This window comes from Rhinolophus ferrumequinum, chromosome 5 (genome assembly GCF_004115265.2).
Source record: "Rhinolophus ferrumequinum isolate MPI-CBG mRhiFer1 chromosome 5, mRhiFer1_v1.p, whole genome shotgun sequence".
NCBI classification, from domain to species: domain Eukaryota; kingdom Metazoa; phylum Chordata; class Mammalia; order Chiroptera; family Rhinolophidae; genus Rhinolophus; species Rhinolophus ferrumequinum.
Genome location: NC_046288.1, coordinates 66,914,845 through 66,941,408, shown reverse-complemented (window position 1 = coordinate 66,941,408; position 26,564 = coordinate 66,914,845). Strand labels below are relative to the sequence as shown.

General features: G+C 34.2%; 1 protein-coding gene across 8 annotated transcripts in view; it reads left to right on the top strand.

The window, feature by feature from the left end:
- Positions 1–26,564, top strand: part of PCDH7 (protocadherin 7) — a 401,378-nt gene that overhangs the window by 223,795 nt on the left and 151,019 nt on the right. Inside the window, exon 4 of one of the 8 annotated variants that reach the window (XM_033105874.1) lies at positions 2,995–3,011. The exons of the other annotated variants lie outside the window; for them this stretch is intronic. The gene's annotated coding sequence lies outside the window, so the exon portion shown is untranslated. Of the gene's footprint in view, positions 1–2,994; positions 3,012–26,564 lie in introns of those variants that run through there. 8 annotated transcript variants of the gene reach the window in all.

Genomic DNA, 26,564 nt, shown 5'->3' with positions numbered 1-26,564 from the left:
TCCACTTTATTTAGCACAAGTCCTAAATGAAAGGAGACATAGAGTTAATCAATGAGTAATTGGCTGGCAGAGCAAAGCACTTACACTGAATTGTTACCTCTTAAATTTTGATAGTCTAACCACTCCACGTTCTATTTTCTCACCTGTAACATAACAGCATAATAACATACGTTAAGCTCCCAATAGTTCCTGCAGGCATTATACAGATGGTTTTAAATAGAAAGGAAGTGAAGGGGAATGGATGGAAGGGAGGAAGGAAGGAAGGAAACAAAGGAGGAAGGAAGGGAGGGAGGGAGGAGGAAGGAAAGAGAAAGGGAAGGAGGGCGGGAAGGAGGGAGGGTCATGTAACAGGGCATTATGCAGACACACTGGTAAACCAGGCAGTTTACAAATGGGCCAAACATTGCCCTGCAGCATTGCTTCCTATGATTACCTGTAGGTGGAACTCCTTTGGCATAGCCACTTGTTTGGGACAACCTTACATAATGGCCACAGAAAAGATCTGGTGAAGAAATTACAAGTTCTAAATTTCATGCTAAGTGTTAGAGGACCAATTTTTACACAGATAATTGCTTTATTCAGGACAAGAGAAAATGATTCAAGTGTGGAAATGTTGAATGACAAATAATTTGCAAATAGAGATAAACAGAAAAATATATAAAACGAGACTGTCAATTAGATGAGAACTGTATTCACGTGATTTTACACAACATAAAATGAGAAACTAACTGTAAGTAATAACGTAAATGCGACGAAAATATCTATCTCTACTGAGTTGAGGAAATGGGAAATGCAATTTGTTTTTTTAAATGTTTTACTCTGAGTCAACTTAGCTCTCTTTTTGAATACAGAATTTCAACATTAGAGTTTAATTCTGTTAAAGAAGCTAGGTGAGTAAATTATGTGAATTAAGAAAAAAATAAGTCATAGTTGTTATTTTACATTGAAATGAGAATCTAGGGCTTTGTAGGTCTGAAACATGGACTATTTTTCTCTTTCAACAGGTCTTCTCTTCTCATATGAATAGAGTCACTTATTTCTTTTATGGGGACATTCATAAAACATTTACTGTATTCTTAATGACACTTTAAAATTAATGTTTTCATTCATATTTTATCTTATTCAAAAATGATTTAAAGTGGCTTATAAAATGTATTATAAAACATGACATCTTGTCATGATTTTATTGTGATTGAAACATATGTAAGTCTACTGAACACACAGCCTTCTTCTCATCCTCCCACCTCACCCCTGTACATTTTTGCTATTCAAAAATGTAACCTTGGTGTTTACTTACCCAATAAGATTGTTGTCAATTGATATGGACTACCCTTGCATAAAACATACCTATTGATTTTCTGACCTTACCATCTCATTGTTTCACTGCCATCTTTCTGCCGCAGACAGAACCAAACCAATTCCCCTATCCCACTAGATATGGATAAGCTGCCTGCTGCTGCTTTGGTCAAACAGAACATGCCCATAGGGTATTGTTTCAAATTTCACCTCAATAACTTGAAAGCATTTCCTCTGACCTAACTAATCTCCCTCACTCACCTTTCTCCCCACAAAGTAATCTGTTTTCCAGTGTTGGTAATCTACCTCTTGCTTTCCTCAATCAATACTCACATTTATTTGGTAAACCTCTTCTGTGCTTGACATAAGCAATAACAGAATTCAGATGAGCCACTGCACATTATTTTGGAATGACTCAACTTGGTCTTGGAGAAACAAACTATTTGAGCTGGATACATTCTTACACATGAAAGACTATTAAGATCTTAAAACAGGGATATAATAATTTAAAACATATAAAGGGATATAAAGTAGTTTAAAATGTATATAATAAACAGATCTCTCTGATAGAATTTCAGGAAGTATGACAAAACAATGGGGCAATTTCTGGCATTATAAAAAGGGAGTTACTGCATCAAAGATGTGTGCTAAGGGACATTAGCTAGATTTGCTCAGTTGGAAATAAAATATTCTTAAATTATTAGTACTCAAATTACTAAAAAAAGAAAAAACTATGAGATGTGTGTGTGTGTGTGTACACTCTTGCATGTGTGTGTTTTCAATTGAAGTAGAAAGATGTTCAATTAAGTATAGTCATTCTATCAGTGGGAGTGAGAGTGGGAGTAAAAGTGGGAGTGAGAGTCTTGAGCTTGCAGTAAGAGTCTTGACTTTATATTAGCACAGTATTTATCTGGTAGTTGGCCCACTTGTTCATTATTTCTGCTGAAGTGACAGCAACTCAGCTGGGCTACCACCATAAAGGTATAAGCCCGCGGATCAAGTTGTATTATTGCCAATGTTCTAATCAGCTAAGGTACTCTTACCACTTACATTTCAGGTATTTACCAATCATGGGAAGTGTGGGAAGTAGGTTATATTACAGCTGCTGTCCGGGTGAGAAACACAGAAGAGGTGTGCCATTGGTCCACTATTGAAACCATAGTATGAAACTCAAACCTTGGCTAATGGGAGATATAATCAGAAGATCTGATAGCGGCTGACTCACAGATTCCTCTGGCTTATGGCCCAAATCTAGTCAATCAAAAATAAGGCTTCTAAGTATAAAATATCATGCCATATGTTGACTAAGCATATGTTTTGAGGCTTAAAAGTCATTAGAGATTTCATATTCCTTTCTAAGTTTTCTAAGTTGCATTTCCAAGTTGCTTTTCCTGAATAATATTATTTTCTCAGTTTTTGTATTTATTGCTTCCTACCGATATTGGAGATCCCTAAATTGTGAAGAAGTTTTACCACTTCTTAGTGCTTGTTTAAAGCCAAATAATAGATTTGCATTGTTATACTATAATGTGACTTTACAAAAGTGGCGGTAACTAATTTCATCTAACATAGTAATAGCATAAAGTACTTCCTTTGTGCCCAATCCTACGGTAGGTGCTAAATCAAATTTATAGAATTTAATCTGTTGCTTATATTGTTTTTGTCTTTTTTTCTTTTCCTGTCTCATTGCAAATGGAGTGGCTGCATATTCCTGTGTTTGTCACAATTCATAGATAGAAAACAGTATATGCAGTCCATTTTAGAATGTATGATACCTGCCAAATCTGAGTGGAATGTCAGAAAGGAGAAAAAGAAGAAACAGCGCAACCAAACAAGCTACCCTTGTCTCATTTCCAAAATAATTATTCAGGTCTGTGGAAATGTTGACATGAGTTAAAATCTTTTTCAACTCTGCCGACCAGACTTCATTCAGAAGATCGCTCTGAGTCGTATGGATCGTGACAATATCAAAGGGGCCATATTTTCACATGGATGAACCATTCCAGGACAATTTGTACAATATATTAGACACAAACATATTATCATCCCATTTGCAATACATGTCTTATCTTGCTCCCTTGATATATCTTCAGTTAATGCATGTATTTTGGCTTTGTAAGAATTTATTTTTCCTTCATTTTCAACTACCATTAAATTGTCTGCACATTATCTTATCCCAATAATGGTGTAAAGCAGAGTCTGCCCCGTGCTTCAGAGTTCATTTTCTTTGGTGAATGTCTCATGCACAGTGTTAGTTTGCCATAAGGGAAATGACAGGGTTTATTAAGTCCTTTCAGTGGCAATAGTTATATTTACTTGGGGACTTATTGCATTTCATTTTTCATATCTTTGCATATGAGAACCTCAAATATACTTCTTTTCTTATCTCTCTGGGGTTGGCAGATATAGCATCAGAAGATGTACAGCTGTAGAGCTTTGGGCAACGAAAGTGGCAGTATTAGGAACACCAGCATGTCATAGATGAAAGTGGAATTGTTCTACATGCATTTCCACTCACTCAGGCAGTTCACACGCAAACTAGAAAGCCCTTTCCCATTTCCACATTTTAAAAATGAACCACTTAGTTTTTTGTTTGTTTTTTTTTTCTTCCCTTAATGCTATTCCCAATTGTGGAGAGGAAAGAGGCACTCACCATCCCATTGCCTAACATGCCCTTTCAAGGAACGTGAAAGATATTCAGGGAATTATTGCTATAGATTTTGCTTAAGTGCTTATTTTTTAAATTTATATCTCTGCCATGTTTTTTGGCACAAAGGACTTGAAGCATTCTCTAGGATCCATAATAAATGAAAAATGTTAATTAACTTATATCCACTTATTTTAAATTCAACAAGTCTTAGTATTTTGTTGGTTTGTATTCTATTATGATTTGCAATACTTGTGTGGTTATTGAGTAGGTGATCTTTAAGGTACAGTTTTTTGTATTTTAATTATATATGAGTTTATGTACAATAATAAAATATGATAGATATGTTCTGCAATGTAAATGTATGTTTGATGATCTTGACTCATAATGGGGAGACAAAGTAATTTGGATAAGACAAAGCATGCCGATATATGAATTGATTAAGTATTTTGTATTTCCATAATTCTAATTACATAGGATGACATCTTTAAAATTAGTGGCTAATTTTTTAGAAAACCAAGAAATTTAATTTTTTTCCCAGCCTTTTCAAAGTGCAATGAGTCACTGTTATCAAAATAATTTTATTTTAAATGTGTCTGACTGGAGTATTTTATCAAGCCACTGCTTTTTCCTGAGACATTTCCTCTGTAGATCACATGGTAAGATATCAAATCACTTTTCACCAGTCATGCAAAGCAAAAGACATTCAAAATTCTAAGCATTTATCTCTCAGGAGAGATGTTACCTCATGTTGTTGAATATTCCTACACAAATTAGGTTTATTCCTCATTCTACACCAGCTTTGAAAGAAATTAAAGAAAAAAAAAGTGCAAACCTTGCCTGCTGGAGATGGTCATGTTAAATATTTTGTTTTCTTGCATCTGTATTTTTCCATCAAGAACAAAATAATCTTTGAAGTTGTATGAAACTTCAAGAAGAAAATTTTAAAGAAGGGAAAGAAAGTAATATTTTCCTAAGTTTGGAAATAGCCACAGCCAAATTATTACGAGTAATCATCAAGCAATACCCAGACAGGATGGCCATTTGCATCCATAAGTATTTCTGTGGAGAAAAAATGCAATTTTCTCTTGGAATATTTTAAGATAATTAATTTTCTGTGCGTGCGGATGATTTAGGTGGGTAACCTGGTCTTGTTAAGCATGTATGCTGTTTCTGACCATCAACATTATAACTCATCAGATTTGCCAAAGCAAGAGCTGTTTAAATCAAAAGATTTTCATTTCGGAGCCCTGACTTCTGGTAGCTAGATGTCAGAGCTTGGAAGATACTCGCTAAGTAATTGTAAAGCACTCTTCTCCAATCAGCATATATTATTGCAGGTGAGACCTAACACCATCAGAATTTCTATTGAAGTTATAACTCAGTCATTTAAATTGTGTGTCATACATACATAAATGTCTCTACTGGATTAAAACATGTTACTTTCTCCCCCTTTCATGTTGGTGTTCAGCACAAAACTACACTCTTTTGAGTTTTCTAATTACTCATTGAATAGTTGTCATTGTTTTTGTGGCAGGATTTAATTAATATCAGTAAAGTGTTTCGTGACTGTTCTAATGTTAGCCTCCAAATGCACAGCAGTTAACTCTTAAAGGACAGGGTAAATTGGGGTCTTTTGTTTGTTTATAAGATGAGTGGGGTATTGATTGAGTAAGCAGGGTTTTTTTTGGTTTTGTTCTTTTGGATTTTTTTGCCTCTAAATTTCAAGAGAAGCTAGAAGTAGAAAATCATGTATAGAATCTTCATCAACTTTCACCCAAAGGTTCCATATTATTAGTAGCTGAAAAAGAAGGAGAGACACCCTATATTGAGACTTGGTTGTATTACAAATAGGTAGCAAAAAGTTCTCTGAGACCATGCAACAAATTACTGTTACAGCTAAAATAAAAGTCAAGGTTATCAAAATTGCTTTCAAGGACAAAATCCTATTATTCTTGCGAGAGAACATAATTTAGTAAGAAGAGCGTCAAAATGGGAACTAAGAACCTCCATTTTAATCCTTCTTAGCAAATAAACCAGACAATCTATCAGCCTCTCTGTCCCTTAATTTCCGTATTGTGAAACAATGGAATGGGCTAAAGACTTTTAAAAGCCCATCTACTTTTAAACTTTATTTTTCTTCTATATGTTGAATATTTTTAAATTTGCCAATATAAATAAAATGTGGATATTTAAAGTAAAAAGAATTTATCTTAAATGTTATAATAAATTTAAAGCTATTGTAAATCCATGTAAGGATTGTGGCTAAGAAGAATGTTGATTGTAAGAAGGGAAAGCAATGACTGACATTACAAAAAGAAAAAAAAAAAACTAAGTCATAAATACAATTGATTTTTATCCTCTTGCTTTTTGGTTTTGTTTGAATTGTAATTTCAGACTGTACTTTCAAACTAATCATAAAAGAACCTAATAGCTAGCAATAGATATTTTCTAAAATTGGGACAAATATAATTTCCCACACATTTACAATCAAGCAATTCTTAGAGTTTATATTATTCTCCTCAATGGACAGTCTGCATATGATGTCTTTCTGACTTTGCTCTCTTTGTTTAAAATTATAGTTTATACTTGTACAAGAAATCTACACAGATTGACTGGCAGGAAATATAGACAATTGTATAAACCGAAGTACACATTGAAGAATAGAAAGCACTGAGTCCTATAGAAGCTCGTAAACTCTTAAAGGTATTCTTATATAGTCTTCTCTCATATATATACATATATTATATATATATACACACACACATATGTATATATGTGTGTATATATATATATACACACACACACACACATATACCCACCCACCCACACACACACACATATACATATATACATATATATATACACACACATTCATTCACATACTGTACACTATATATTATATATAAACGTATTTGTATTACATATTATATATGCACTCAAACTGAGCCTTTTGCAATGATACTGAACATAAAAACATTAATAAATGTTAGCATTTACAACCAGTTTGAGTAGCGTTTCCCAAAAACAGCCAACCCAAACAATTTAAGAAATGAGGCATCCATATCCTCTGAGTTCAAAACTTTAGTGTCCAATCTATAGGACTCTTCTCAAGGAAAGCCCATTGTTGCAGACTTTCTCACAGCTCAGAGCTATTATCACTCAGAGAAGCCATACTCTGTGTATCTGACTCTTGCATTAGACTAACAATCGTGTGAGTAAAGGGACCACATCTGGTTCACTAACAAATCAGTGCCTCATACTTAGACGGTTTCAATATACATTTGAGGAATAGATGTGTTTTCCTGATTTTATTAAAAGTATGCCCTTAGAAACCAAATACCAGACACAAGAACATTTCTCTACATAGTCTCTACTGTTCCTCTTTGACTTTATTTATTTTGCAAATATTTGTTGAGTCCATACTCTGTTCTGTACTGTTCAGCCTCCAGAAAGAAAAAAGACTAACCATACTAGTCCTTTCCCTGTACAAATTTAGGATTCAGTGAGAAGAAGAACAAACGTTGCTAATAGAAAAAACTGTGATCATAAATGTACAAAAATGATATTATGGCAGAGTAAAAAAATCACAGGACAACTCAGCCTCAGGCCAGAGTTGGATACTTTTTGTGGGAGAGCACATGAGCAGAATCTCTTTGCTTCTTTCCTACATTAGTCTCCTAAAAAAAAAAAAAAAAAAAATCTCAAAACCTCATTCTTCTCACACATAACCTTCTACTCACATAATTGTGCATTCTTTTTTTCACAAAGAATAATTTATTTTTTTAATCAGGGATTTTGAAAGGATAGTTAAGTTCACTCGCCAGTTATTTTGAATCCAGCTTTAATAAAGAACTGCCTACCAGTTATTAGTTTATACATCTCTATGTAAACAAGAATGTTACCTGGGTTAAAATAATTCTCATTAAATGTAGGAAAACTTAAAATGGCATATCATCATCAGTAGTGACTTAAGACAATTCCAGATTTCTCAAGCATGCGTGTGCCTGTGTACTTCTGTGTTTCTTTGGCCCTATTACAGTTTTCTTTCTTTATATTTTGGACAACTCCTTTTCATACAGTAACATTCACAAATATCATCTCTTTCCACACACTTATGTAACAGCTCCAGGATCTTGCATAAAATGATAATCTCTCCTTCTCTTTGTAACATTTGGTATGCATCTCGGTCAGAGGATATTTACTGAGAGACTGTTTTGTTTAAAGCACTGTGCCAAGAACAAAGAGTCACTTCAGCTCTACAGACACGGCTGTTTTAGGCCAGAATGCAGAGCACAGACTTACTTACTGGTTATTTACGGCCAGTGTCCATTCTGAATGCCCCATGCTCTCACTGTACTAGTTTGCTAAATATTTTGAATGTCGCCTCTATACAACGCATAAAGAATCCCTGGGCATTTTCAGACGCGTCATTCATGTTTCTTTCCTTAAAGCTGTACTACTGCACCTATGTGGCAAATTCCTAGATAAGAAAGAGATTTGGATTTGTTTCACTCTTTTCTCCTATGTTACTCAGAGGAGTGGCAATTCCTGTTCTGTGACTCCTACAGGAACTGAAGAACACTTTGAAAAAGCAATTTTGCAAATATGTGGCAAAAACAAGTGAAGCAGAGGATTTGTTTGGTGCCCATACCTATTCAGAAAAGACTGGCAAAATGAAAAAAAAAAAAAAAGAAGAAGAAGTGATGGAGCAGGTTGTCCAGATTTGCAAGCCTCATCTCTTAAGCCTCATTTTTAAAACCATATGTGACTTTTCAGTCTCATAGATTGAAGACTGCTCGTAGATCCAAGAGTCTCATAGATCCAAGAAGAGAGAGAATTAGAGTAAGAGAGGAGGAGAAAGGGGGTGGGGGGATGAGAGAGAAAGAGAGAGAGAATATCTGTAGCTGAAAACTCAGATTGAAACACATGATTTTAAGGTATCTCGCATCAATGCATGTAGAATGAAATTACATTTTTATTCTCTGGTTTTAAATAACAACAGTGATTAAAATTATGGCCATTAGGGTCAACAGGCTCATGTTCACATTTCAACTCCTGTATTTAGAAACCATCTTTAGACATTTAAATGACCTTACTGAGCATCCCTTTCCATAGATAGTTTTTACATGAATTAGAGATAAATATTGATTATTGACCACTTTTCGTGCTCTAAACTTTGCTCTCTGAATTGTGTTAATTCATCATCACAATTACCATATTGTCCCCATTTTACACATGAGAAAACTGAGGCTTAGAATTATTCACTCTGCCTCATTTACCCACCAAATGTTTTCACCTCTTTGGTCAGACCACAGAGTCTGAACCATGTGTGCTGTGCATACTGTTGTGTTATACACACATTTCCTTCATGCAGAAACTGGCACTTAGTAAGTGCTATGTGAATAAGGGTTTATTAATAACAATTTTGAAATAGACCTATTTTGTTCCAGACATTTTGTTGTAAATTACACAGCACAGAAGTGTGACAAAATAGTAGTTCTGCTTTCTTCCTTGCACAAATAATACTTCATATGAGCTGAATGATACCTCTTAAATGTGAGATATATTTTTTTCTCCTATTACGTTTTGGAAGACCAAATAGAAAACTTTTGTGTATATATATATATATATATATATATATATATATATATATATATATATTTAATGCTTCACAGTATCCCAGGCAATGAATACTGGTTTACAGAACATATTGCTAACTATTAACTAGATTTGTCAGATGGAAGAAGAATTTTGTATGTTCTCTATAGCTACAGAAAATATACATAAAACGGTGTCATTGTAGTACAGAGTATTAAAAGTTAGATGCTATTGCGTGAAGGGGAGAAAGTCACTTCATTTACCTCAGGTTCAGGTTCCTCATACATAAAGTGTAGAGTTAGTTCAAACACAATGACACTTCTAGCTCTAAGGTCAATTATTCTGTACTTTGGTAGTTAAAGTCCAAGGATGTAATTTTACATGCACCATAACAGGATAATTCAGGGTACCAAAACATAGAACCATCTACTTTGTAAGGTATCAGATCCACATCATTAGAAATACTCAAAAGAATTTCCTGCCAGAGGTGATTTAGAAGGTACAACTATGTTGAGTTGAAAGGTGAATTATATTAGCTCTTAAAGGAAGTTTGGTTCTGACCTTGAGTTTCTTAACTTGCTTGAATACATTAAATTCATATACAGTTTAAGAGTAACCTTAAGAAACGACGAACAGAGGTTATATTCAGGTTTCTTAATCTGGGGAAAACAAAACAAAACAAAAAAACATCCCAAGTAGACTGAAATCAAGGTTCCAATTACTCTGCGAAATCTGGCAGCAAAGCAATAAGAAAATAAAACCAAACACCTGCTGTGTTTTTATGTAAATCAAGTTTAGGCAGGATTTCTCTAAAACAGGATTTCTCTGAAATGTCCCCTAACTGTGGCTCAATAATTCTGGCTTTATCTATCAGTAACTACTGTAAATTTGATCAGTGTCTGTTTGTTTGTTTGTTTGTTTTTAATGTAGTTCTCAGGACTCCTGCATCAGAATCATCTTATTAAAATTGCAGATCCCTGAGCCCCCAAAATTTTGAATCAGAATCAATTTCTCTTTATCTCATTCTCTCTCTCTCTGTCTCCCCCTCCCATCCCTTTCTCCTGCTCTTTTAAAAATGTGTCCTTGTCAGTGTCCTTCAAATATTTTTGACAGAATTGCACAATGAGTGGTACATTTTAGGCCAAGTCTCCTTTCATGATGGGTTGTAGTAGCCACACTACCCCTGAGTTCTCCATAAAAAGTCATATTTGATTAAAATGATAAGCTACAAAGGTCATCTGAACAGTAAAATACTAAGGTGGATTTATTAATAAATTGCTTAACATTTATGGAGAAATCTAAGAAGAACCAGTCTCTGTGAAGATAGATGTTAATCACTTTTTTTGAGTATAGAAGAAAAATATTTTTATAACTAAAATAATTCTCTCTTTGTCAGAATTCTTGTGATGGAAATGAAAAGTGTTCTAATTTTTCGTAATTTGAATACCAATATTTAATTTGCCGTTGTTAAAATACGTGGGCTATAGTGGTAATTTAGCACATTGTTTCTTTTGATATGAGTTAGTCAGCTAACTTGTTACAGTCATTTTTTAAAATGTTTTTACATGTAGGTTTTTTTTTTTTTGCCTTTCTTTCCTTTCTAAATCTGTCCCACAGTTAAGATGGTGACTATAAAAAGGAAACATGGGGAGGCCACTGTCAACTAGAAAACAGTTGTTTTAATAACATGACTCATCAAAGTCCCTTCTAACTCTAAAATTCAGAGTCAGTTTCTGATGTAGGTACATTTAACATGTCTTCCAATGAGCATCTGACTTAAAAAGAGTGAGGTAGCCAAAACGATTATAATGCCCCACCTATTTTTAATGTAATTGTCCTCTATCGCACACACAAATTATCTCTAAAACTCATTTACAACTCACAGATCTTATTTTGCTCATAAAAGTACTGGCCTCACCCATATCATCCCACACCCCAAGCTTCATCCCACTTAACATACATGTAATTACTTGGGCTCAATCAGGTCTGATCCATCTCAACTGTGCCCCACCCCACTCTACCCCACAGACGAGGATTCACTTGACAACGTAAACTCATGTTCATTCTCAAATGAACTAATTCTAAAAGTATCTCTTACCACCTTGTTTGCCATTGTGTTTATTTTCTTCCAGTGTAGACAATTTCATTCTTACAAATATTTATTGAACACTTGGTAGATGAGAAATAAACACTCATTGTTACTTAGAGGTAAAGAAATGATAGATATCTTTGCTGACCTCTCAAAAGATGACATGATTGAGGAAATAACACATCCAGAAACAAAGTCCCTAAAATATATGAGAACATGATGTTGGGCACAGATGAAACTCATAATAAATTTGCTGTTAACTGGCCAAATACAGTATAAACAAAATATTTTTAAAACGATGGTGTGGGGACAAAACCAGGAGTGCAGTTTCCAGGCTCTCGGCCTCACATGGAAAGGTGCTGGCTCAGGTAGTAAATGGCCATCAACTGTGACTGGATGGCCATCAGCTGTGGCTAGTTGGCCGTCAGCTGTAACCAGTGAGCCATTGGCCACTAATATAATTGCTGTGGTTATGCTAGCAGCAAATGGGGGCTAGCAAGAAGGTGGTGACTGAGCTAGCAAGAGTGGATTGCAGTTAGCATGGAGGATTGCAGCTAGCAAGTGAAGTTGGTTGGCAGAGAGAAGAGGACTGCATGTTGAGGTCAGTGTGGCTCCTGCTTCCTGTGTCTCCAACCCAGCCGCCAGCGAGAATATAGTGGTGTGACTCCCCTATCTATGGCTCCGTGGGTGTTCCTTTTTGGCCTCACCATGTCCTGCATTCTTATATGGGGAGCGGGAGCAGAGATCCCGCATGACGTCCCACATGCCACCCCACATGACAGATAGTAAGTGTAGAGTGAGATTATGGGAAGTGCCACGTGCAGCCTGGACCTCCAAATTGAATCGATTTTGGATAGCTGAAGGGTTGAATGAAAGCTACTCAAAGAAAGAGTGAGGACACAGCACAAGTAGAGACTAGGAAATGAGGTGGCACATTTGGGGACCAGAAGGGAGATGGGTTTGGAAAGAATATTACTTGGGGAGATGCATTTGGATAGCTGTGTGAGAATTAAACCACAGACCCCTCAATTGCCCAATCAAGAGTTTTAACTTTGAGTGTGATGAGGGATTGTGGGTAGTTCTTGAGCAGAAAATGACCTTAATGGAATTTTAGGCAGATTGTTCTTGTGACTTGCCAAAAGGAAAAAAATAATAACTTAGACTTGAGGAAGAGGACAAAAGCCAAGTATTTATGGTGTTGAAAATGCATTAGATGAAGAGAGAATGATGGTGGTAATGGCAGCAAAGTAGTGGGTGAAACAAAATAAGTATGGACAAGATACGTCAGGACTACTGTGTTGCTAGAGGTCAAAATTCCTATTTCTTTTTTCTCTCTGTTTTTATTTATTTATTTTATTTTTTTTAGCTTAGTTCAGATTCCATTGTATCTAGTGTGAACTTCAGGGTGGAAGTTTTATTAGTTTCTATTGTAATAGCTCCCGATTTTGCTTTGAAAAACTACCCAAATGGATTGAGTTTCTGTTCTTAAAAAAGATACAACCTGAAATTTGCTGGAAAATGTTGCTTCTAGCATTCATGTGAATTTACTTTCTATGTTTTAGGACAAGCAAGTCTTGTTCAGTCAGTAGCAAAACAGCAATGGCGAAGAGTATTTGCAGGGGTGGGAGGTGCAGATTTGTGGCCCATACGTTTGTCACCTTTGCCCAGTCTCTAGAATTGCATTGAAGAAAAAGCACTCCTGGATGCTTGTCTATTTCTCATGCCAAATCCAAAATTCTAGTGTTAATACATGAAATCTGATCATTGCAGTTTTCTCTTTCTTTTTTTCCTTCATTGTCTCCCTCCGTCTCTCCCTCCTTCCTTCCCTTGTTCTTCCCTCCCTCACTCCCTCCCTTTCTTTTCTTTCTTTGATTACTATATATAATGCTTTGAGCAAGCTGGGGAGAGAAACAAAACAGAAATTCTCCACAAAGATGTAAGACCTTCCCACTAAATATGAAAGTCTTTTTCCTTTTAATGCAAACATGCGTCATTTAATGATCAAAGTCAGATACTTAATGAACTAAATTGGCTAGTATAGACTTTCACCACAAAAGCCTCCCATTATTTTTTTGATAATGATAAGAAATAGGGGAAGCTGCCATCGGACTTGACTAACTAGAAACTACCAGTTCTGTGTTGGCTAAGTAAGAAGAGTAATGTTTCCCTCAACCTAATTTGTGATAATTAACCAAAATATCCAGGAGTGCCAAGACAAATAAAGCAAGTAGGGTAGTATTTTATAACCTCCTTTGGAAAGAATAGCCCTTCTCGGTAGTCTCTGCAGTCCGAGCCATATTTAATGTAAATAACCATTTAAAAATTGCTGGTATGTCACTTTTTCTAAGTGATATCACAAGGGGTTTATTTTGAAGGGGATAGAGCTGGAGGTGGGGAGGAAGTAAACTGGAAAGAATTAGTAACGATACATTAGAAAAAAGCCCTTAACTTAGTTGGCTACTATTTCTCAGTCTTTTTCACTCTCTGTAGCCTAAGTTAAGCACACACGTTATGTCTCTCTGGAAGGAGCTATCAAGGGAAAGAGGCAGCTGCATCCCATTTCTCCGGCCTGTGACTGATTCTGGAGCTGTTGGCCAGCCTGACTGCCAGCAGGGAGATCTCAGGGAGGAGACGACCCTCCAAGAAGTAGAGAGACAAAGGGGTACTTTACAAATCCATTCTGTGTTTTCCTTGCATTTTGCGTATATGTGTGTATTCTCCTACCAGGAACTAGAGAAGGTTTCAGTATCACTGAAAACTTATCTCAAATTACTCATAGGTTAGCTTATAAAACAGCCATGAAAAAGATTCTCAGAGAGGACATATCTCTCTGGAATATTCTAAAGATGAGTAAATATCGTTATATCTAAAATCATCAAAATCCTTTTGCTCCATAATTACTTGCATAAATACAGGCCCTTGCTTCACACAGGGAAAATCATTATTATACCAGAATACTTTTACTCATACCAAAAGTCCTGGCATTCTCAGTGTTTCGTTATATCCTAGGAAGACTACTAAATGTTGAAATGATTGGCAGCAGACATTCCCCAGATAGGATAATATTTATTACCTGTGCCATTAGTCTTATGTTTTTAGGGTACTTCTATTTTATAAAGCAAGATGATGTTAGTTTCCCCAATTTTACTTGTTATATTTATTTGTTCATTCATTCATTCATTCATTCATTTTTAGCTCCTGAACACTTCTCATATTCTGATAGCAGTGAATTGATTCACTTTTCCTGTTACGATACAGAAAAATCCCTTTGACCTGAAAGTGCAATTATTTTTAAATTTATCGGTGCCTATTTTCTGAATGTTAAAGCTGGCTGCCTCCCACATCCCTTTTAGTGTATTTTAAACCAGATAGGAATACCAGTGTTCCCCAGGGAGTCCTCTGGTCTCTAGCCTAGGACCCCCTGCAGCATTTCCATATGTCTTTCAATCTCTTTCAGCCCTGGTAAATCCCTTCCTCCTCAGGTGAGCATTTGTCTTACTTTGAAAGAATTTACAACCCTCATAATTTGGTTATTCATAAATACCAATCACTTCACAATTAGGATTTCCCTGGTTAACAAATGCAAATCACAGTATCGGTGGGCTTCAATATCTCAAGTTTCCAAAAGTGAATCTTTCAAATCAAAGACTGATCTGTAGTACTTCCAGAAAGTTTGATATCTATTTTCAATATAAAGCGATTAAAGAAAAGCCAGTAAATACAGCTGTACAGGAAAATGTTTGGTTGCCATTGACAAAGTTTTATTGCCTATTTCTAATCTCATTCTTGCCAGGAATTAGAACAAAAGTCATCCTTAAATAAGAGTAAAAAGTTATAAGTCTTGATTTGTAAGATCTATAAGTGAGAATTGTTTTAATTCATTAAAAATAGTAACTCATTGGAAACCGTGTAACTATTACTAAACATTTACCAAATTTAGTTTCAGAAGTGATAGCAAATTATATAAATCCATGCTGTGTTTATTATAAATAGTCATTCCTAATGAAAACGTCTGGTTATTTTACTTAATCTGGATACATTTTAATTTTAAAGACCTCAGTCTGCATTAAACACAATACTGATGAATAAGCAGGCATTTATAACACCTTCCTTTAAAAGCCTTTTGTGTACAACAAATATGAAAAAAATCTTAATGATATTTAGGGTAATTTTCTTATTTGTAAGTTAAAACTTGCATCCAGGTGGTTCTTTAGCACTATGTTCTTTTCTCTATGTCACCTTTGTATTTTTCCTAAATCTTCTCAGCCGCTCTACCCTTTTTATTTTGCTTTTTTCTGTTCCTTCACCTGGTTCTCAGATAATTCTCCCCATTGCTATCTAGGGAGTACTCTATTAGGTGGTGTGGAGTCAGGGCAGGGACTGCTTCTTCCATTAATGGAAGACTCTTTTGGAGAGAAGATAAGATTGTTCTTCCTCCCCTTCCCTCCTTGCCTCCCACTCTCTTGGGGTGGGTGGGTATGACTTGTATTTCAGCCAAGTTTGGAATATAATGGTTATTTTAAGAAGTATCACCAAGTGCAAATCTTTAAGCACTCTGTTGTTCTCAGAAATTATCTATCTGAATTCCACCTCAGGATTCCCAATACTCATTCTGTGTTTTCCTCATTACAGTGAGAGGCATGGAGTGTTTATGTAAGTCTGTGACTCTTATCACGTGCAGTCTAAATCCTGGGCTTCTCTTGTTCTGCCCCTTCAGTATCTCCAGAAGGTCACCTGATCAGGTGTTTTTAACGTGTTGAGAACTCTGAACAATTGTCTTTTTCCTCTCAAAGACCCATGTTGGCCATTTGGAAATGAATATTATTTGGTATTTAAATAGCATGATGCAGACCATCGCATGTACACTGATGTAGAGATGCATGTTCCCTATCTTCATATAAATCTAAACCATTCTAGCTGATTATTTTTCTTGAATACACTGAATTTTCTTTGCTGCTTGGCCATATTTCATGAATATAATATGTATTTAAAATAGGGTCATTCTTTTAAAAATCTGAGTTCATAGGGTCCTGACTTCCTTATGCTACGATGACATATGAAAATATATTTTAAATCAATCTGGACTTATTAGAGTACAGGAGAACTGGTTTTCAATCCTGGCTCTACCCCCAAAATGTTGTATGACCTTGGGCAACCAACTGTACCTTTCTGAGCCTTCATTTTCTCAGCTGTAAAATAAAATGACTACAGGTCACTAATTATTTTCCTGGTACTATTTCTATACTGACATTCCATCATAAGAATCATTTCAACCCTCAAACAGTAGAATCTTAGCACTGTATTTGACAGTCCATATAGCCTAGTTGTCAGTAGAATGTAAACCTGCTTTTTTATGACAATATTTTTGTACTGAGAACTACTGGGATTTAGTGGGAAAGTATGATTCGGTCCAAATGTACCCATCTCAAATCTTTATTTAGCTATGTGATCTCAGGCAGATTATTTAAACTTTTTAAGCTTTGATTTTGTCATTTCCTCAAATAATTTGAATGATAATATTTTTAAAGTTGTGAGAAACACTTCTATCACATTATCTGGTAATATTTGGTATTTAATAAATGTCCATATACTTGTTTTGTTTTAGCAATATCTGTAATAAAATACATCACTAACTAATTAATATACTACATGTGAATAATTATCAAAAATTCAAGATGCTTTTCACTTTTTGGGTAAGTAATACTTAATTTTCATGGAAATTAAATAAAAGTATGATAATGAAAAGTCAGTCTTGAATATGGCAACATAAATTAATTATCTCTGAATATTAATAAAAATAATTTCATTATTAAACAAAACCACCAAGCAAATTATGTCTAATATTTGGGGCTCTTGAAGTTAATAACAATATTCTTGGATAAATTTGTGAGTCATCAAATAGACTGAATGAATTATTCCTTAGAAAGTATTTGGAACTACTGAAATTGAAGTTGACCCTTTGACTGATAATTTACTTAATCTTTTTCCCAAACTGAACATGTTAAAGATAAGACTAGATAATGAGATAATCAATGTTAGAATTGGTTGACCATCTTCATTCAGTTCTGGTTGACTATCTCAACCATACATCAAAAGTAGTTTGACTTTTGTAATATAATCTGATAGTAGGAAATGTATTCTCCTTCAAATCATACCAGAAACTTTTATCACTCTCTAATATCAATCTCATGCAAAATATGGCAGGTGATCAATATATGATCTGGAATTACTGACTTTATTTTATTCTCATTGCCTAACATTGTTACTTCTTTTTCACTTAGATATATTTAGATGTCCAGTTAGACCAACGGGCCCTTGAAGATTGGGACTATTTCATTACTTTTGTATGTCGCAGTATTTGATCACAAGCATGCTTAAAATGAATTGTTTTCCTTAGTACTTGTTTAATCAGATTTTTCAGTAGTGAATGTACATTCCACACAGACTGCTTCATCTGTCACATTCCAGCAAGATTTTATACCTCAGTCTGATGGTGTTTATTTTCCTATACACTGTTATGGCATCATGGCCCCACCCTGAGAATATGTTGGGACATTGCTGTAAAAGAGAATTTTTACCACAGTGCCCTTAACAGGTAACATCGGGTATCTCTAGCTCCTTTCTCTTTGTTGGACTATTAGACCAACAGTGTTAATAGTTTTGGGATATAAAGAGCCTTCTGATTTCTCTGTTCCTTTACATATAAGCTAAAGATGACTCTTGCTTTAAGATAATGTAGGGTGTCAGTATTCACTTTTCATCTAGTAATGAGTCTCATATAAAATAACATGATATATAAAAATAGCATTCAACATGACTATCTACCAGAGATGTCTGGTAACAGAAAGCATCTTTTTCTAAGTCTCAGGCTAATAATTCAAAGTCATAATAATCTGAAACTCACAAGATCTTTATTAAAACTGAGTTGTTACAACTAATCCAAATTTCTTGTTGTTCTGAGAAGAGAATATTCAGCTACTAAGGACAGCATGGAATTGCTTAAAACATGCCTAATGGAATTTAGTCTAGGCAACTGATAATGACAGACATATAATGAAGCTCAATGTGAATATCAAGAATGATTCCTAATTTCAATATTACTATTGTATTTTCTCCAATGGATTCTGAAGAAAAGAAAACACAAGGCTTATAAAGAAAAAATGAATAAGCTATCATACTCAGATAGATACAAACGATTCATTGTTGAGTGAAAAAAATATTCTAATGATTACAAATAAAACTACTTATTTTTTATTCTTCAACAGTTTCAACAATTCTTAAATTTACAAATAAGATCTACTCTGGTTAATTTTTTATAGGCTAAATATAAATTATATCAGAATATGTATTTGCCTATGATTTTTGTCAGTTTATAATCATGAAAGGGACAAATTACCTCTCCCCCATGCTTCATTTTCCTATTTTTAAATTATTATTAATATTATCATCAACTACCAAGATCAATAATTTATTTGTGAAGCATTTTAAAACCGCAGAAAGTGTTGTATCATTTGAAGGCTTTATTAAGTTTATTGACAGTAGATTATTGTCAGGAAACATATTTCATTTTTGGATGCCTAGATTTATGACAGATTTAGTTACAAGGGAAATGAATTTGATGAATAACACAGGAGGCTCTGAGCTGCATGAAAAAATACCACAATTTTTCATAATATTACTGTCTCACATTGAACTATCTGCTGCCTTGCTGTTCAAGGTTGAAGCAAATATTTTATTAGAAATCAAATCAATTTTAGATAATAAAAAGCCCATATTCTGTCAGTGAATGAAGTACAAGCTCCTCAAAGATCCTCTTTTAAATTAATAAAATATATCAGTTTATGTATTATAATAACAGCATCCAAGAATAATAAAAGGTTCAGTCTTCACCCTTCTTCTTAACCTTGTTCCTTTATGTGAAGGCTTCTGATGCCAGTGTTGATCTGATATGGAAATGCTTCGTGCTCTATGTCACTGAGTTTTTTTTGTTTGTTTGTTTGTTTTTTAATGTTACTCTTACTCTCTCTCTCTCTTTTTTTACTAGCATAGAGATAGTCAGAATTTATATCTTTTACATTTTAGAGTACCACTCACCCTTATGGGCCAACTCTGTTCTACTTCTGTTGGCACATGGACTCTATTAAGAGAAAAATGTTGGGGCAATGGAGGAAAGAGAAGTGTGGAGAGGGAAAACAGGGAACATGGGATATGTCATTCTGTGTTTTGTTTTGTTTTTTTTCTTTCTTTCAAGCATGTGAATCTCTCTTTAGGAGTTTTCTCAAGCTTTTTCAGTAATCTTTCTTACCTACAATCTCTTAGTTTCTGCTCATTTCCCTCCTTCATCCCACTTTTTCTGGCAGATTTTCTTATGCTCTGTTTTTCCTTCTTAAGAGACCCTCCACTATTTTCTCACCCATGTGAGACAGAATCATGGTGGCATTCAAGACTGCCACCAAGGTTTGATTTGATCCTCAGAGCAAAGCTAAGATTTTTAACCAGACTCCTATTGTGGGAATTTTCTAATTTCCTTCTTTTCAAACTAATTAACAAAATAATCCTTAGCCCTTTGCCAAATATGTATGAATTGCTGCATTATGTATAAAATGTTATCCAGGATGTCAGAATTTCTTTTTTTTTTCAGCTACTTTACTGACCTCACTCACATTTACCAGTAACTTTTTCCACTCTTTTCCTGGTGTAATCTCTTCTACTGTCCTTCACATCATTAAGATAGGAAGAACACTTGAGTCTAGTTCTGATGGCACCTACGACATTCCTGCAGAGCTGAGGTGGACTTCACGAGTTTTCTGTATTATTAATTTTAGAAGGAGTTAAAGATTTGAAGAAAGATATTTCCGTGTTTTAAACATTAAGCATTACCTGCACTTGGTATCTGACAGATATATGACCTGTTCTTTCCACAAAATTCAATTTATCGTTCATAGGAAAGCAATTGAAAACATGCCTCTATGGTCAAACAAACATCTCTTGCCTCTTGCTAGGATCACGGGAGTAGCTGCAGGGGTCCCTTTTGTAGCTTTACTTTGGTCTCTGACTACTTCTACCCAAGAGGTCAAGTTGGAGTTACATGGGCCAAGTAAATTGGCAAAACTATTGTCCAAGATATTATTACTTACACACACACACACACACCCCTATATTTATGTATAATACATGTATTCTTTATCTTTGTCTATGTTATCTGTAATGTGGTTTTCTTTTCAATGGAAAAGGAAAAAAAAAGTAACAGTTTTATTTTAAAGTATACTTAGTTCGAACCAAAGAATTTCTGGTATTCATTGGACAAAGGTGAAAATCAATCTCCAAAAATTTAAGAGGGAATGGTAATTTGTTTTAAGTCAATGCACGAGTTACCATTCACCTTTCAAATCAAATATACTGTTTGTTTAATAAAGAGCTAATTTAACTTATGGAATGTAAAAAAACCCTCAGTGAATGTACATTTTATAACATAAAAGGAAAACAAACTTACCAGGGTTGAAACTTAAAAATGAATTATAGCCAAATATTTCATACTCAGAAAAATAGTCTAGTTGTACATTTGCATGATCATTATAGTTGTGTGTGTGTATATATTTTTTAACCAGATTTTATTGCAAGCAGTGTAGGAAACATTTCTTAGCCCCTAAAATAGGAACATATTTTTGTTTCTAAATGTATGTGGCAGTATAAATCAAGTGGCCACCATCAGTATGCATTTCTTGTGGAGTGGAAACAAGTGACATTTTAAAATATTTTAATCGTGTGTTCAGAAGTGCTAGTGGATATGCCAAAGTGAGAATAAGATCCTGAAACTAATTAATGTGGCTTCATTTATCAAGAGCACTAAAGCTGTTATAAATATTAATAATAGCATTTTAACAGTATATTTCCGTTTGTCTATTGATAGTGCTGTCACAGTGCCCCACACCACTGCGTCGAAGAAAGTCTTTGTGTGGATTTAACAAAAATTATACCACATTGCTCTGTAGTAAATTTCTGTGAGTAATGATCCTACTCTAGTATCTATAGTACTGAGATTGATGGACCTGGGGGAAAAAAAAATGTGTTCATTGTTTACACAGCTGGAGGATTGAGGGAATCAGTAAAACACACTCTAGGTTCAAATGCTTTAGTGACTGAAAATATGTAAAATGCAAAAGAAATATCACATGACTGTTCTGTGAGGGAGGTAAGGATGAGCTGAGGCAGGGGGATCAATACGCAGGGGTAGTTTTAATAGAAAATCTCGTGTCATAATTAGAGACTACGTGGAAACAGAAAAAGATTCAAAAGGCATTTTTAGAAAAAAGGCAGTTTCCGTTTCTCACCTTTAAACATGTGGCAATCTTTGATAGAGTGCTTGTCTACCACTGTTATTGTGAGAACATATGTAAAGAGCACTGGATTAGAAATTCTAGCTTTGGCCTCGAAGCTTCAATTCCTGGTTAATGATTTGTTGTTGTTGTTTTGTTTTGTTTTTAATTCAATTTTGTTTCTCAGGTCTTCAGTTTCTTCATACAAAAATATAAAGGAATTGGACTCGCTAATTTATAGGTCTTTTCAACTAGGTCTGAAAGGCTGTGATTCTGTGATCATTAATACAAGAGGATGGATGTCGCAAATTAAAAATAAAGTGAGAGCAACATTTAATGGTTAGAATTATATCCAGGAGAAAATTGCCTGCCAATATGTAATTCTAAAAATTGTGGATCCTTATGAGTCGTCTGTAAAGGCAACCAGTTTACTGCTTCTTGTGACACTGCTATTTACAGGTCAGCTACAAAGAGATCTCCATGAACAAGAAAGGGATCCAAGTAGAATGTGGCAAAGGCATGTTAAATCTAAGTAAAAAAGCTCATTTTAGAAAGAGAAAGAAATCCAGCCATGAGGAACGTAGACTGTATGAAGAGACATTCCCCTGAATCTTAAGATAATGCTTGTCCTCTGTGGCAAAAGGCTAGATTGGCAGCACAATTAAAGGAAAAGAAAGACACGTGTGTGCATTGTTCTTTATGTCCTTTTGCTTGAAAGCTTCATTTGTCTTTGTTTTGAGGCCCAGGCTCAGCTAATTATTTATTGAATTTACGTTTGGATTCCTTTTCAGGAAGCATTATAAATCATCATCTTCATTATCTCAACAAATATTATTCTATACTACGTGGTTATGGAACAGGCCTTGAACTTCAAATATTTTAACTTACGTTAAAAATGGAAAGAACATGGTGTAGGAAAGAGAGTGCCTTGGGTTTTAGTGGTCACTGTGCAACCAATTTACTGGATTTGTGACCTTGGACCACTTGCCTGGTCTCTCCAACATTCAGTATTCCCATTTGAAAAATTTGTAAAATTCTTAACCTGAACTGTGTTAGGGTGAGATGAAAAAAAAAATGTATATGAGGTATGTATCACGGCGCCCATCATAGAGCAGACCTTCATTAATTCTTAGTTGATTTCCTTCAATTTACGCATTTTTCTTTTGAAATAATTCTCAATTCATGGAATTTGTGAACCTGTGATTTAATCCTGTCTTTGCTACAGGATGTGTGACCTTGAGCAAACCATTGTCCTTTTGGCCTCCAGTGTTCTTATCTGTAAAAGGAAGACTTGAACTATACAATCTTAAATACTCCACTACCTTTTCATCTAATTGTATTTCTTCGGGTCTATTTAGTTTTAAAAGAACAAAGTCAACAACAAAATAGATATACTACCATTTCCCAGATCTGCAACAAACTACAATAGTTTTCTATGCAATGTGTTAAAATCCAAAAGTATACTAATTACTGTGGCCTTCTTAAAGCAAAGTCTAGTCCTAGGTGAAAAACACCTTGTAAAAACATAATTTCTACGTGGAATAGTTAAGAGACTTGAGATGGGTATTTTGAATCTTTCTTAACAAAAAGGAAAATTTAATACACATATTGAGTTCTCCTTTAAAAGCTGAAATTTTCCTTTTACTATTAATAATTTCTATTGAGTTGTAGACATCTAAGTTTTCGGGGTTTTTTTGACCTGCAGTTGATTTCTCCTTGTCTTCGAAATGACAGTTACTGATTACATTATTATTCAGATCTCTGTCCTGTCTTGCTAAAAGGTCATTTTTAATATTTTTTAAAAAATTAAGTCCTTGTATTCCTGAGAATAGAATTATTATTTCCCATGAAGATGATTTGTTGTTATAAGGGGCTTTCTTAAAGCATACAAACAAACAAAAAATATCTCCACTTTAGATCATTTAATGATTCACTATTATAAAGACGTAGCAAATATGAAAAGTAAAACCTGTGAGAAATGTATAGACAATCTCTGTTTCACTTGGCCCCTGTTAAAAAAAAAATGAATCTATAATTATTATGAAGAAATGGTTGAACAATGACAAACATGATCCTTGTACAATTTACATTTTCTAACCTAAATTTAATATTATTCTAATATAGTCAGAATGCACCTGAAATATATTTGTCTTGGGCATAAAATTTTATAATAAACTGTGATGTTTCACACATACATGGAAATTGCAATCTTATTGCTATAAAATCAAGACTGACCCTTTCCTCAGTCCTTTCTTTTATGATTTTTGATTGAGAAAGCTAATCAGTATCATTCTTCTATGGTGCTCCAAAACCTTTGTCTTTTCCAAATCACAGGGAAAATCAAAAAAGGAAACAATAGCAACAAAAACAAGATTTAACCTAAGTTTAAGAATTCTTTCATTAATAAATGAATGTAATACTCATCATTGTGCCTGCTTAACTTCTCTAAATAGCATGCAATTCATTCATAGGGCACTTCAAAGTTAGAAGAAGGTAATTAACTATACCTATTTTGTCCCAAGTTTCCACATGAAAATCCTTTTTATTCTTGTTTGTCAATTCCTGGTATCTTTTCTGTTAATAGCACCTGGCTAATGCCTCAAAAGTATCTAAATATAGATGTCAAATTAGCTCCATGAACCACATTCAGTAATTATGAAATATGGTGGATACTATTTATAGTATATCTGGGAAATTTGGTCATTTGTATTTCTCAAATTATGTTACATAGTCTTAAATCATGAGAATGGTCCATAGAATAACATTTCTTTCTTTTCGAGATACACATATAATTAAAAGATAAAATACATTTGAATACATTTAATTCTTTTTTTTTTTTTTAGAAACATCTTGAAGCATGGTAGTACCGTAAAAATATATTTTAGTTTAAAAATAAGTTGGACTATGAAACTACAAAATAAAATAGCAGTGCAAAATTATATACCAGTGAGCTAGGAAATACTTCTCACGTTAGGGCAATTTCGGAGTGTGTGCCAGGGAGGAAAGAACACAGTGCTCCCTTAGGTACATTAGGTGATGTTTAATTTCTATAGAGGGGATTGTATTGCAAATGGTCGTCGTCATTCACTAGGTCATTGTCAGGATGAGACTGAGCTAAGACTGGAATGCAAATTATTTTAAAGTCTAGATTGGCTTCCATAAAAACACACTATCCAGTGGAAAGCATAAAGACACAAGGGTTGCAAAAAATACCCATTCATAAAAATTGTGTGGTTCTCTCAATTTGACCATATAAATCACTTCAAGGGAAAGGCATATTAAAATGTTAGCCTTTGTGATAAGCAGATGGAAACTTCATGACAATAGTGTATGATAAAAAATGAGGAATATGTTTTTTTGGAAATCACATTATTTTGGTATGTCTATGCCTGTAGTGTATCATAGTCACTATATTTCCCTCTATGGTGAAATACTGAGAATAATTAGACTCAGGATATTGTAACATGTTAAATAGATGATAGATTGATTGATCGATTATCAACAGACAGATTTATCACCCACATTCTCTGAATTATAAACAGTTGTAAACACTATAGTCTGAAATAAATTTAAACAGAATTCTCAGAATATGAGAAGCCCAACATTTTCCATATGCACTGTCATATTCCATTCTTTTTCTAATATTCATATTTCATTAACATTTAGTGCACAGGCCTTGGGATTTTTTTTTGAAAAGAGTATAAATATATTCAATTTTGATATTTGTAAACTATCATTTAATTTACCATCAAGGCCTACTTAGTTTTGTTTAAGACACTAAATTAATCTAAATCCCACCTCTTTTACTTTTGATGTGCAAATCATTTTACTTTGGTGTTGTAGCAATACAAATTGAAGTTTGCAACATGAACTGCTAATGCTAATTTGATTACTTCTGTAATAGTGTTGAGTGATACAAAATAGCAAGAGATTGTTTAAAAAATGAAACTGGGAATGGAAGAACTCTCTGCAGGCCCTCTGCAATGATGGTGGTATTAATGCATGTATATTGATGCTTGATAATTCTTCATACAGCAATGAATGCTATTTTGAAAGCAAATAATTTAGGAGTTTTAGAAAACCTGGCAGCTTGATTTTTTTTTAAAAAATTGATTTCATCAATAAGTCCTCACTTTAATTTTTCATAGCTCAGAGAGTTCAAATCTATTTAAAAGATTTATTGCAGATTATTTAGATCATGATTTATTTTTAGATTAAAGATGTTTATCTAGTATAATATAGACAACGTACCTGAATTGTGAATTCAATACTTTTTGGATGGAAGTGCATCAGGCTTTTTCAAAAAAAAAAAAAAAATGAACCAGGTTTACTAATTTATTTATTTGATACATTTGAGGCGATTTCTAATGATCTGTAACAAAAAGGATAATATATCTGGTTGCAACTCCAGCTAAGTATGCCTAAAAACTGTTGGAAAACAAATTTCTCTCTCTTTTTAAAATAGTAATTGAAAATGGTGTCTCACCAAGTTGGAAAAAAATATATACATCCATTGTCTGTAAACTATTCCACTGGTGGAGCTGCAGTAATATCTGCCACCTGTAGTGTGCCTGCAGCGTGCATGTTGCTTGTCTAGCCATGAAATGTCTGTGTA